General features: G+C 36.5%; 1 pseudogene; it reads left to right on the plus strand.

The window, feature by feature from the left end:
• The first annotated feature begins 10,885 nt into the window (after positions 1–10,885).
• Positions 10,886–12,102, plus strand: LOC124980831 (phosphoglycerate kinase 1-like; annotated as a pseudogene).
• Positions 12,103–15,155: the final 3,053 nt, after the last annotated feature.

Genomic DNA, 15,155 nt, shown 5'->3' on the forward strand with positions numbered 1-15,155 from the left:
TTGGGGAAAGATATACCAAATGAATACCAATCAAAAGAAAGTTGAGTAACTATATTAATATTTAAAGGTAGATGCCAAGATAAGGACTATTATTCATAATTCAGTGAATCCAGGTTGGACCTGAGAGTCTGTGTTTATAATAAACTCTCTGGTCCAAGGATCATACCTTGGGCAGCAAGTCCTTAAACACTAGGTGCATACATAAATCAGCAGCATGAAAACAGATAGAAGGACTTTAAATACTTAGAAAAATGTAACTTACTATACTATGTTCACAGTGATACTGAAGATGTTTAATATAATCATATGATGCATAGTGATGTTTTAGTCAATAATAAACTGCATAAACAAAGGTATACAGTATATAGCCTAGGTATGTAGTAGGCTCTACCATCTAGATTTGTGTAAATACATTCTATGATGTTCACACAATGACAAAATCACCAAATGACATATTTCTCAGAACTTGTCCTTGTTAAGTGACAAATAACTGTAATTTAAAATTCCTACAGCAAAGAAACTTGTTACAGGCAGCCTCTAAGATGACTTTCAATGATCCCCTCCACCTCTTGGTTCCCATGCCCTTATATAAGTCCCTCTCCTTGAGTGTGGGCTGGAAATATTGACTCACTCCTAATGAATAGTATGTGGAAGAAATGATTAGATGTCACTTCCAAGATTAGATTATAAACATTGTGGCTTCTAACTTGAATGCATAGCGTGCATGCGCTCTCTCTCTCTCTCTCTCTCTCTCTCTCTCTCTCTCTCTCTCTCTCTCTCTCATGCACACACACACACACACACCCCATTTCTTGCACTGGGGGAAGTCAGCTACCATACTGGGAGAAGGCATCCCTGTGGCAAAACCTAAGTGTGTAAGTAGGTATTTCCCAACAGAGCCTCAGCCCTGGCTGACATCTGGATTGCATACTTATAAGAGACCCTAAGCCAAAACCACCTATTTATTCTGCACCTAGATTTCTAACCCTCAAAAATCGTGAGAAAATACACATTTATTATTTCCACCTGAGATTTAATTTGTTAAGCAGCAATAGATAGCTAATACAAAGCTAGTATAATTTCCCAACCCAGTGTTCAAACCCAAGGATTGGCTAGTTTTACCCTTCTAATTCTGTGTTGTTTCCACTAATAATCTTTCTAGGGTATTTAGAAATTCTAGGTGAAATACTTGGCTTGTGTTTGTACTCCATCAAAATTTAAACCATAATATTTTTTCTAAAATAAGATCTCTGAGCATACTAAACACAGTTTAGAAAAACACTATACTAAATCTTTAATAAAGATTTTGAAGTCAAATTTCAGCTATATGAAGAGTTGCAGAATGCTTAAGCCAGAATATCAGAGATGTTAACAGGTATACAATATGTCTAAGCTTTGTGATGACAATGACGGTGACACAAAAAAAGACACCAAGGAGGAGGAGAAATACAGGAAGAGAGAATCAAGACCGTAGTCAGATTTAGGGAGACTCTGGGGTTCGTTGACACCCTCATGTATAGTTGCTTCCTTTCTGTAAGAAATTTATTCTTGCTGTCTGTTGTTTTTAAGATACACCAAAATTCATGTAACTTTCTCTAGGAGAAACTACAGTGATTAAATAAAACCAAATTTTAAAAAAATCTACACAAACAGGGCACCTGCAGAATCTTCTGTTCAAAGTCTTCTGGGATATTATACAGGTACATTCTATATCTTCATTAGAAAACATGAAATTTGTCCATCAGTGATTCGATATGGAAACTGTTGGAGTCATCATTAAATTTTCCAGGATGATGTAAACAATTGTGACTGGATATTGTCACCAGCCCACACATTTCTACATCAAAGAGGTGGTTTAAAAAAGACAGAGTTTGGGCTGGGGCTGTAGCTCAGTGGCAGCGCGCTTGCCCAGCATGTGCGGAGCACTGGGTTAGATCCTTAGCACCAAATTAAAAATAAGCAAATAAAAGAAAGGCATTCTGTTTATCTATAACTACAAAAAAAATTTTTTTAAAGGACAAAATTCATCCCCTTTGAATCAGTTAATCAGTTGCTCACTTGTGATTATGGATCATAATTGTGGACTCTAATAAATACCTTGTGTCTATTCCAAGAAAGGATGAAATATGACATCTTGGAGCATCTGCATCTCATAGCTAGGGAAGACATTGGCATCCTTGTCAGAATGCTGGCAGTAGTATGCAGTAATAAATGTTCAGAAAAGTGCAGATTCCTAGGGTACATCCTCCAGAGATTCTAAGTCCCAAGTACTTCAAAAGTATTAGGACCGTGGACTAAAATTTGAACTTTACAAGATTCTTGCTTAATAACAGGTAGCAGTTTGGGCAAGCTTGTAATCACAAATAAAACATTATATGTGTATGTTAATATAATTCATATTATAATATTATATTGACAAACCCATGTATAATAAAGATACTCTTAAAATATTATTTTAGTGACCTAAGTTCTTTGGTTTTGTCAGACTATATTCATACAGCATAAAAAGATGACAATTCAATTTTCAGCCTTTTCATTTTTATTTCTAGAGTTCTTGTTCTTTATAACTAATTAATTTTCTATAACTGCTGTAGGATTATAATCAGTTGCTATGAATCAGAAGAAAAATTCAGCTTATGTCAGAAATTATTTAGGAGCTTTTACTTGGTTTCTAGCTAGAACATTTAATTAAATGATTTGGAACAAAATAGGAAAAGTTCTATTTTTGTGTTCTTTCATAAAGATTTAATCTATTACCGCAATGGTACTAGTTAATGCCATAAAGATTACAGAGGCTGTATATCATCATTTGTTCCTAAACAAATAAACACAACCAATAACAGACTGCCCAAGTCTTCTAAATAAAAGGAAAGAATAAAAGGATTAAAATAGAAGTTGACTTGTTCAATCATGTTTTTCTTAGCATATTTCATTTAGGAAATGTTTTAGCATTGACTTTTTATATAGTAGTTGTCTAATTTTAATAACAACTGAGTCATATCAAAACTAAAAGATATTTTTTCAGTATGAATGAATGATATTGAGGAGTAGAATAAATATGATTTATTAAGAAATAGGTAATATAAAGTTGTGAATGGTGGTACATACTTGTAATCCCAGCTACTCAGGAGTCTGAGATAAGGATCGCAAGGTTGAGGCTTACTGGGGAACTTACTGAAACCCTGTCTCAAAAAAAAAAAAAGAGGGCTGGAGATATAGCTGGGTAGAGCATACTGGGTTCAATCCCCAGTACTGAAAACTATATATACATATGGAATATACATAACATATATAATAATGTATTACATATGATATATAATAGCTTTTATTATATAAATCATTTATGACATATATACATAGATATATATTATATATAATATATATCCTCTAAAATAAATTGCCAGGGCCCTTCGTAAAAAAAAAAAAAAAAAAAAAAAAAAAAGGTCAACTCCTATAAATTGAGAGATGTAGAATTCTTTAAAGCAGTAGTTGTCAAATTTTGTTTTGGACAGGAGTTCTATTTCTAAGCATTTTTATTCTATGGCCTGGGAATCTACATCTATGATGAGGCAAACAGTCTTTTGACTACTTAGTGGTAAGGAAAAAAATTCAAGGGACTGGTAATTGGAGACTGATGGCTAAAAAGTTGCAGGGGAAAGAAATATATAACTTTTTAATCTAAAAATCAGAAAGGTTGACTAGTTACAGTTTTGAAAAAATACATTTAAGGAATTAGGGTACAGAAAATTGATCATTAGTTATTTGTTTTTTTCAGAATTTAAAATCAAGAGAAAGAAATAGGGTTAAATTGAAGTAAGTTTAGGATTGCGCTATAAATACATTTTCCCCAGCATCAGAACCTTGTTTATTCCTTGCCTGGACACCATCCAACCCTGCTCTTTCACTTCACTTGATTCCTATGGAGCTTCTGCCAAAATTTTCTTTGCAACCAGCTCACCCTTAGGAAGCATTTTTCTTAATCAGCCATTCTATACAATCTGGTGGTGGTGGTGGTGCCTGCTGCTTGTGGTTTTGTTTTTTGTTTTTTCGCACTGGGGTGATTTCTAATGAAGGGATTTATACAGAGAGAAGGTAAATCATGTTTTCTTTCAGAGGAAGCTTTAAATAGCAGATATCCTTTTAGTTTACATTCTTTAACTGTCTTTATTGACAATGAAAAATATTTATGTATGATTCAAGAGAACTTCAATTTAATTACAGAACAGGAATTTTTTCTTCTAGCTTTCAGTTTCTGGTCATGCACTTTAGAGTATCTCTAGTAGTCACAATCTATCCAGAAAATTCTTCAATCTACTTTCATTCACATGTTTTTGGAAATAACTCAAATATTTTTAAAAAGGGGTGGGTGAAGGTTGGTAGATAGATACTAGTCTCACATTTTCTTTTGTTTATATGTTCCCTCTTTCTTCCTTTTCTTTTCTCAGACTAGCCTTTATTTCCAGTTTCATGTCACTTTGTATTCTATATCTGGCTAGATCCAAGCATATTTTGGAGTTGTTATATGGATTTTTCACTCCTTGTAAATCTAGGATGTGTGTTGATCACAGGAATGCAATGTCCAAGAAAATGTAAGGAACCGTTGGAAAGAAATTTGTAAACTGGATACTCCTAATATTTTATTTTATGAAAAAAAACTGATATAAGAGAGTCTATCTGTTGAACTGTTTCTATAACGAAAATTATAATTTCTAGTTTAGTCATGTCTCAAAACAGGTCATGGCAAGTGAAATGTATAAATAATTCTAATATATTTTTAATTTTTGCTAATGCAATCAATCACTTTTGCCTATTAAGCCTATGTAGTTGAAATGAGATATGTTTTTGCTCACATTCTAAGCAAAGTCTCCAAAGTTAGATAACGAGGAATAATAATTATTATTTAGTACATTTCAGTTACTTCCCATCCCCTACTGTGACTTACCAAAGGTCAATAATTCTACCTATATTATTAGGATATGTATTGCTAGGATGTTTCCAGCTACAAGCAACAGAACTTAAAACTAAAAATGTCTTAAGCAATGAAACACTTATTATGTCACAAAGAAGTTAAGTTCCAGAAGAAATCGATTCAGCAATTTAAGCATGTCACCAGGAATTCAGGGTGTTTTTAGCTTTCTCCTTCACCAATCTCAGTTTGTTGAACTTTGTCTTTCAGTTTTTGTTTGTAATTTCAAAAGACTATCATAGGAGCTGACCCTGGATCCTCTGACTGTGGCCAAATGTGGGGGTTCTACCTCTGCTTCCAAATCTTGCATAGAAAAGTGAAACCTTTCTTGGAAATTCTCATCTTCACCCTTTCCAGCAGACTGCCTTGCTGGTCCCATTGGCAAGTTACTAGCCGATAGGTACCCTTTCTCAGAGTGATGGAACGAGTTATCTGGCATATGGTGGGAAGTGCTTTCGTAGAAGACAAAAACTGGAATAGCATTAGATGGGGAAAAAAAATCACTATGGCGATATTTTTGACAGATCCCAAAAGACTTCATAAATGTGTGAAAATGGTAATCTGAAATTTTATGGTGACTTAACAAATGAGTTTTACTTATTATTCTAAACTTTGATAAATTACTAAAATTCGGAATGAACAAGGAAACATCACAACAGACACGAGTGAAATACAAAACATAATTAGAAGCTATTTCGAAAATCTATACTCCAACAAAAAAGAAAACCTCGAAGACATCAACAAATTTCTAGAGACATATGAATTACCTAAACTGAACGAGGAGGACATACACAATTTAAATAAACCAATTTCAAGCAATGAAATAGAAGAGGTCATCAAAAGCCTACCAACAAAGAAAAGTCCAGGACCAGATGGGTTCTCAGCCGAGTTCTACAAAACCTTTAAAGAAGAGCTCATTCCAATACTCCTCAAACTATTCCACGAAATAGAAGAGGAGGGAACCCTCCCAAACTCGTTCTATGAAGCCAATATCACCCTGATACCTAAACCAGACAGAGACACATCGAGGAAAGAAAATTTCAGACCAATATCCTTAATGAACATCGATGCAAAAATTCTCAACAAAATTTTAGCAAATCGCATACAAATATATATTAAAAAGATAGTGCACCACGATCAAGTGGGTTTTATCCCAGGGATGCAAGGTTGGTTCAACATTCGGAAATCAATAAATGTCATTCACCATATCAAAAGACTTAAAGTTAAGAATCACATGATTATTTCAATAGATGCAGAAAAAGCATTCGATAAAATACAGCATCCCTTCATGCTCAAAACACTAGAAAAAATTGGGGTAGTGGGAACATTCCTAAACATTATAAAGGCAATCTATGCTAAGCCCATGGCTAATATCATTCTAAATGGTGAAAAACTGAAAGCGTTCCCCCTAAAAACTGGAACAAGGCAGGGATGCCCTCTTTCACCGCTTCTATTCAACATCGTCCTTGAGACTCTAGCCAGAGCAATCAGACAAACCAAAGAAATTAAAGGGATACGAATAGGAAAAGAAGAACTCAAACTATCCCTGTTCGCTGATGACATGATTATATATTTAGAGGAACCTGGAAATTCCACCAGAAAACTTTTAGAACTCATAAGTGAATTCAGTAAAGTAGCAGGTTACAAGATCAATGCTCATAAATCCAATGCATTTTTATACATAAGTGATGAATCTTCAGAAAGAGAAATTAGGAAAACTACCCCATTCACAATAGCATCGAAAAAAATAAAATACTTGGGAATCAATCTATTTTGAAATTTACATATTACTCAAGATGGGAGTTGTTTCTACACCAATTATATATTTTTCTTCTATTGATCATCTTTAGTAGATTGGCAGAACATCTTTATTTTGAATATTCTATTTCCTAAGTAGCAAATATTTTCTACTCTTATAATGAAAGAGAAGAAAAATTAGGCAAAGGAGAGTGGGTAATAATAATTCTTAAAGAGGTAAGACAATAGGATTGGCTGAAAGAGAAAAAGGCAGAAAAAAAAGTAGAGATGAAGTAGAATGAACAGTGACTAACCTTAGTGGTCTGATGTGAGGGAGTTCAGATAATTTGCCACTTGGAGTGATGGGCAGGATTAGCCATTAAGACACCAGCTCAAAAAGCAGAAAGGAGGGAGAAAGCAGACTTCTTTTCTGGGCCTACATTCTGCAGGTTAGAATCTGTCCCTCTTAACCATAAGAAAGGAAATGCTGTTCATAGAACTTGGCATTAGGATTCTGGTGGCACCCTTTTCTCCTCACATACTTAGAGATAATTTGCCCAACAATGTTGCTTAAACAAGTCATCTAAATATATAAGACTCTTATCTTCCCTTGGAAATAAACAAGTTTAGAATAGGTCCAGGAAATTAGTTGTTGTTGTTGCTGATGATGAACCTAGGGCCCTCCACATGCTAAGCACACATGCTGCTACTCTCCCACGGAGCTACACTCCAACCCTACAGTTCGGACAAGTTTTGTTGTTGTTGTTTTCGGGTTTTTTATTTATTTATTTATTTTTTTAACAGGGCTGGAATTGAACCTAGGGCTACATGCCACTGAGCTACATCACCAGAAGGAACATTTTTATGCCCCAAGTTTCAGATATTAAGACCTTCCAAGTAATAAGGGCTTTACAGAACTGCATTCCTCTATGTAAAATGTAAGCCCACTTTAGAGCAAATAACTCACCTAAACGCACTGAAAATTTTTTTGATTTGTTTTAGGATTTAAAGGCTACTCTTCCTTCCTTACATTTCACTATTTCACCTGGTTATTTATTGTATTTTCCTAGTTTTCACTCTCTTTTTATAGATATAATAATCACTGGAAATATTGTCGGTACATACTTTTCAGTACTTTCAGTCTTGAGTAATACACATGAGAAAATCTTGTTGAAATTCTCACTTTGTTGTGACAGCTATCATTTATGTTAAATAGATTTTTATTCCTTTTAATCTTTACATCTACTGTGAATAAGTAGATTTACAAAGCCATATAAAATAAATGTATACTCTAATAACCTATTGCACAGCAACATTCTCTTAGCAAACACTCAAGTCAAGAGACAGAATTTTCTAGCTACTCCAGAAGCCCTCCATGTACCTAGTCCCAATGTCAAACTTCTCCTTCATCACACTTGGTTTTATCCCTTTGGATAAAACTGTAGGTTTGGTGTGTTCTTTCCTCAGGTTGCATATCAAATCTGGCTGTTTTTATGACTGTTGATGTCTAGATCCTTTAACTCATTAGCAGTTGCAAGATGGTGATACTAAAATTCTATTACTTTTTCACTTATTAGTTGGAATACTTTTATAAGAAGTCATATCTCCCCATCTACCATCTACCATTGGGTCATCCAGTGATACAGTTCAAATAGAAAAGGCAGGATAATGCTAGGTTCTTTCTCCTTATCCACTGGTTTTCAAGATAATGAATTTGTTTCTTATCCCCTGATGCTAAACAATACTTTGTGTTTTCAGAAATATTATTGTTAGCCAAGTGTGGCGGCACACATGTGTAATTCCTGCTACACAGGAGGTTGAGGCAAGAGGATCACAAGTTTGAGGTCAACCTGGACAACTTAGTGAAACTATCTTGAAAGAAATATAAAGGACTGGGAATGTAGCTCAGTGGTACAGTGTACCTGGGTCCAATTCCCAGTACTTCCAAAAAAAAAAAAATCATTAACTCATGGATTTTGACATACTTGGTAAGGTTTCAATCAATGCAGTTATTACCTTTTAAAATTATTATTATTATTATTATTATTATTATTATTATTTAGCACACACCGTTTTCTTTGGTCAGAAGGGTTCTCTCCAAGTTGGCCTCTAAGTCCTTTTAAGGGACATGGCTTAGTAATTTTTATTAACTTTCTTAATATCTGATATCTGATGTTCTAGGCTTATTATATGCCTCCCAACCCAGACATGGAATTGGTCATGTTTCCAAAAGTCTTGATTTATGTTAGTGAGAAATATAACTTCAAGACCACAATCTGGGTGCTAATGCTTAGTGCTACTGAATTGATTATTGTTTCTGGGACTTTTCAGTAGCAGAGTTGGGAAATTCATCATCTGATAAGTATACATACTGATGTAATTTTACAGGAAAAATTCCTAATGATCACAATATTTCTAATTAAAATTCAGGACTATGCTTTTTTTTAATACTACCTCTGAATCTCTTTGCCTTCATATTTAGATTCCCAGTTCCAAAGGATATAGGAAATGATAGTGTTTTAGTCTATTCAGACTGCTATATCAAAATACCAAACACCACAAACTGAGTAGTCTATAAATAACAGAAACATTTTCCTCATAGTTCTGGAGGGTGGAAAGTCCAAGATCGAGATGCTAGTAGATTCAATGTTGGCTGAGGTTCACTTGCTGGCTCATAAATGGCTCTTTCTCACTGTGTCCTCACTTGGTGGGAGAAATGAGTGAGCTTCCCTGGGTATTAATCCCATGAGGGCTCTTCTCATGACCTAATCACCACTGCACCCCCTCAGCCCATGCCCAAGGTCCTACCTCCTAACACCATCACCTTAGGGGTTAAGAATTTAATTCATGAATTTGGGGGAGACAAAAACATTCAAAACATAGCAAATGGACTATCTTATAATTGCTCACTTGCTTTACTCCACATTATGTACAAAACAGGTTTAGAATAACAATACACATAATATCACCAACAACATAATTACAAAGAACACCTTGAAATATTATTCATATGCTCGTCCCTCTCTCACCTCATTTGTTATAGCTGTACTATACTTAATTATGTGAGAACACTGCCTTTGGGTATTATGCTCTTTTAACTGTCTTTAGTATTAGTTCTTCAGGTAACCCTGTATTGTGGTTTCAACCTGGCATGTCACCCAGAAGCTCATGTGTTGAAGGTGACTGGGTCATGAGGGCTCTGACTTCATCAATGACTAATCCAAATGATAGATTCATAATTTGATGCATCATTGGAAGGTGATTGGAACTGTAGGAGGTGGAATCTCTATTTCTGCCTCCCTGCTCCTGACTGCCATGAGATGAGCAGCTCTGCTCTACCACATCTTCTTCACCATGATGCTCTCCCTCAGCACAGGCCCATAGCAATGGACACAGCTGGCTGTGGACTAAAACTTTTGAAACCTTGAGCCAGAATAAACCATTCCTCCTTTAAGTTGTTTTTCTCAAGTATTTTGTCACAGTAATGAAAAGCTGACTAACACAACCTGTCTTTAATACATACCAACAGTTATATTTGATGTCTGATCATCCTAATTATTTGAAATTCATTCACTAGACAATTCTTCAAGAAGAGCTAATAAGAACAATATTCTCTTATTTTGCATATTCATAAGTATTGTTATGTGCCTTTTACATTAACCTTTTAAAGTTGGTTTACATTTTCCTCCTTGAGTCTCTTAAATCTGTTACTCCATTTTCTTCTGGCCTAAAAGATTTTTGTAAAAGAAATCTGATGATAATTGAATTTTCTTATCCTTATAAGTCACTTGCTGGGTTTGACTTGATACCCAATGAAATACTTGCTTTTTCCTTAAAGTTTGTTCATTTTATGGAAGTATATCTTGATTTTGGTTGTTCTAGATTAGTATTCTCAGCTACACAGTGTGTTTTTTCAACATGTAGTTTCATATTTTTTTAATTTAGGGAAAATTTTTAATATATTTTGGTATCTATTTTTAATATATTTGGTATCTATTTGCCCTGTGTTTCCAGTTATCTGAGGTTGAATCTCTTTGTCTGTCTTCAATATATGTCACTTTCTCTCAAATTTTTTTTGTAACTTTTATTGAAAAATCTCGATTCTGTACGCGTCTGGGTAGTATGTCGGTCGCATTATCCTTCTCTCGATCTCCAACCTCTCACCCTTGCCTTATTGCCAAAATGTCACTGAGTCTTGACAAGATGAACATGAAGGGAAAGAGGGTCGCTATGAGAGTGGACTTCAATTTTCCTATGAAGAATAATCAGATAACGAACCAACCAGAGGATCAAGGCTGCTGTCCCAAGCATCAAATTCTGTTTGGACAATAGAGCCAAGTCAGTTGTCCTTATGAGCCACCTGGGCTGGCTTGATGGTGTTCCCATGTCTGACAAGTACTCCTTAGAACCAGTTGCTGTAGAACTAAAATCTTTACTGGGCAAGGATGTTCTGTTCTTGAAGGACTGTGTGGGCCCAGAAGTAGAGAAAGCTTGTGCCAATCCAGCAGCTGGGTCTGTTATCCTGCTTTCACATTGAGGGAAAAGATGCTTCTGGGAACAAGGTGAAAGCTGAGCCAGCCAAAGCAGAAGCTTTCTGAGCTTCACTTTCCAAACTGGGGGATGTCTATGTGAATGATGCTCTCAGCACTGCACACCGAGCCCACAGCCCCATGGTGGGAGTCAGTCTTCCACAGAAGGTTGGTGGTTTTTTGATGAAGAAGGAGTTGAACTATTTTGCCAAGGGTCTTGGAGAGCCCAGAGCAACCTTTCCTGGCCATTTTAGGCAGAGCTAAAGTTGCAGATAAGATCCAGCTGATCGATAATATGCTGGACAAAGTCAATGAGATGATTATTGATGGTGGAATGGCTTTTACCTTCCTATGGTGCTCATCAACACGGAGACTGGCACTTTTCTGTTTGATGAAGAGGGATCCAAGATTGTCAAAGACCTTATGTCCAAAGCTGAAAAGAATGGCATGAAGATTACTTTGCCTGTTGATTTTGTTACTGCTGACAAGTTTGATGAGAATACCAAGACTGACCAAGCCACTGTGGCCTCTGGCATACCTGCTGGCTGGATGGGCTTGAACTGTGGTCCTGAAAGCAGCAAGAAGTATGCTGAGGCTGTCAGTCGGGCTAAGCAAATTGCATGGAAAGGACCTGTGGGTGTTCTTGAATGGGAAGCTTCTGCTGGGGGAACCGAAGCACTCGTGGACAAGGTGGTGAAAGCTCCTTCCAGGGCTGCATCACCATCATAGGTGGCGGAGACACGGCCACTTGCTGTGCCAAATGCAACACAGAGGATAAAGTCAGCCATGTGAGCACTGGTGGTGGTGCTAGTTTGGAGCCCCTGGAAGGTGAAGTCCTTCCTGGGGGTGGATGCTCTCAGCAATGTTTAGTACTTTCCTGCCTTTTGGTTCCTGCGCACAGCCCCTAAGTCATCTTAGCATTGGCATTAGCTAAAACCTCTCCCCACATCAAGATTCAGCTAGTGGCGAAGATATGTAGCACCAGGAACGCTTAAACAGTTGCACAGCATCTCAGCTCATCTTTACTGCACCCTGGAATTGCCTATATTCTTCAAGATCCCATTTAAATTTCTTAGTGACTAAGCCATCCTGCATTCTGGAGTGCATCTATTTATATTTTGCCTGTTAAAGTGAACTGTGTTAGTTTTCTTTTTGAAGTATCTTATTTTGATTAGTTTGTTACTGTTCACTACTTGGCATGGAAACAAGATGAAATGCCAGTTTTAGGGAGAAGCAATTGATGATCTATTAAATAATCAATAAAAGTGTCCATTGAAACTGGAAAAAAAAGAAAAATCTCCATTTTATCTTCTATTTCTCTTAAGGTGCAATGTGTCTCATTTTGTTTGCTCTTCTATTCCTTCCAGCTTATTTTCATTTCTGAAATGATTTTTCTTTTATTTCTAATTATTTTCAAATTTCTGTCATCTTGTTTCTGAGTTTTTAAAGTTTGGATTATTATTTTCAGATCATGTATTATTTTCTTAATGTAAATTCTTTTGAAATAAAGGGTTATGGTTTTGATTTGTTCTGTGAGCACGTCTTTGGTGTAGGGATGTTTTAGTGTCTTTTGTTTTTCACTTAGAAATCACTTTGTAAGAGATTTGGTCTCAATGTTTTTCTGTTTTCTTGTTTTTATGTGAAAATTCTTTTCCTGAACTTTTAGTTTTGAAACTTTTAGTTCCAAAACGTGTGTTTTGGGATAGCTCGTTTAACTTCACAAACTCCCTTTTCTGCTATTTTTATGTATGTTAAGAAAGGTCAGCTTGCTTCATGAGAATTTCTGGTGGGAAGAGAAGAGTAACCTAACCCCTGACAGACTACTCAGGAGCAGGGAAGGTTTGGCTGCCCTAGGGAGGTGCCTGGCACCTAGGAAATCTGTCAGCGTTGCAGAATTGCAAACTTTACTCTGGGATTCAGAACAGGTCTGCTGTTCTGTAGAGGAGGATGGCGAGAGCGAGCCAGGAGCTCCATCCTAAGGTGGTGGCAGTTCTAGCCAGATCTCCAAGGCTGTATACATTCTCATGGTACATGAATTAAGGCAGGTACCAACTCCAGTATGCAGAGAACAAAACAGACTCAGGACATCAGGCAGAGTGTCACTTGTAGGTACAGACACTGAAGTTCCAGGCAAAATGAGGGGTCGGGAGTCTTAATTGCTGAGTCCTAGAGTCATCAGATAAGAACAGTTCCTACTGCTGAGATAGGAATGCTTCAGAGGGCTGGAAGCTATAGGCAGAGGCAAATCATGAGCTTAATGGTCTACAGGCTAGTAGCCACCACCAAATTACAATTCTTCCTTTTTTAAACTGCCTCTACCCCTGGTTCACACACTCACTGAACTAGTTTCGATGTCTGACTGTTCTTTCATTTTCAATGCATTTCTTTCATTTTCAATGTTTGTTTATTAGTCATCTAGTCTTTTTGAAAATTACACTCTTGCATTATTTATATTCCAAAATTAAAGAAAATGTGATGTTTGCCTAATCATTGATTGCTTTCTTAAAAAAAAATAACTGGCTATCTGAATTAAATCTTTGTACTTATGGATTTTAGATTTAGAAATATTTATTGAAAGCCTACTTTGGGCAAGGAGTTTATAGCCATTAAATTCCCTATGAAAAGAATGTGAAATGTGTCTGTTGTTTAATAGTGCCATAGATTTATTCTAAATTCTGTTCATTGGCATAAGTAGTCCCCAAGATGTATAGGAAGTTTAGTCACTCTGACTTAATCCTGTAAACTCTAAGCTTAATGGGCTGAGTTCCGAGTAGAATTAGGAAAAAAAATTGCAGTTTTTATACCCCAGGCTATTTTTAAATACCGAAATACTATATTTGTTGGAGAGAATTTATATACTGCATTAATATTTGACATGGAGCAGAGTTATACTCATTAAGAAGCTTTTTAATCTTCCTTCTGGAGGAATAAATGATGATATTGGGCAGCTACAGGAAGGGGAGTTTCCCAGATTCAATTACCCTTTCTCCCCCAGGCGCCTGCCCACTCCTTTCCCTGTACTGGAGCCTCTCTGCTCCCCTCAGGACTATTCATTCCTTATGGCCTGCCCCTCCTTCCATAGGACAATTTATTTCAAATAGGACCCTCTTCTCCAGCTATTCCACCTGAGAAGACTGAGTAAGTGAGAGAGGGAAATCTTTGTCTTGGCTAAACCTTCTCTCAGAGAGTACCTGAAAGCAACGTGTAGCAAATAATGAATGTGTGCCTTCGTCTGCTCAGGCTACCATTATAAAGGACCACAGAACTGGTGGCTTTAACAACAGACATCAATTCTTGCAATTCCAGAGGCTAGGAGTCCAAGATCAAAGTATCAGCAGGTTTGGTTTCTTCTGAAATTTCTCTCCTTGGGTTAAAGATGGCTGTTTTCTCTCTCCATCTTCACATGATCTTTTCCATGCAATCTGTTTTGTGTTAGTGAACTTTTTGTTGCTGTGATCAAAATACTTGACACAAACAACTTAAAGGAGGAAAATATTGTTGGTTCATGTTTTCAGAGGTTTCAGCCCATGGTTGGCTTGCTCCATTGCTTTGGGCCTGAGGTGAATGAAGCAGAACATGATGAGAGTGTGGCAGAGGAAAGTTGCTCAGTTTATGGCACCAGAAAGGAAAGAGGTGCTAGGAACAAGATATAGTCACCAAGGGCACACTGTCAGTGATCTACTTCCTTCAACCATGCCCCACCTGCCAAAAGTTTCCACTACCCCCCAGTAGTTCATTCTAATTATTAATCCATCAGTTGGATTAATCCACTGATGAGGTTAGAGCTGTCACGATCCAATTGTTTGTTAAAAGGCCCACCTCAGCATTACTGTATTGGGGACTAAGCAGTCTTTATGGGATATTCCAGAATCAAACCATAATAGTGTCCTAATCACCTCTCCTTATAAGGAAACTAGTCATAA

The sequence above is a fragment of the Sciurus carolinensis genome, chromosome 3 (assembly GCF_902686445.1).
Source record: "Sciurus carolinensis chromosome 3, mSciCar1.2, whole genome shotgun sequence".
Lineage (NCBI taxonomy): Eukaryota > Metazoa > Chordata > Mammalia > Rodentia > Sciuridae > Sciurus > Sciurus carolinensis.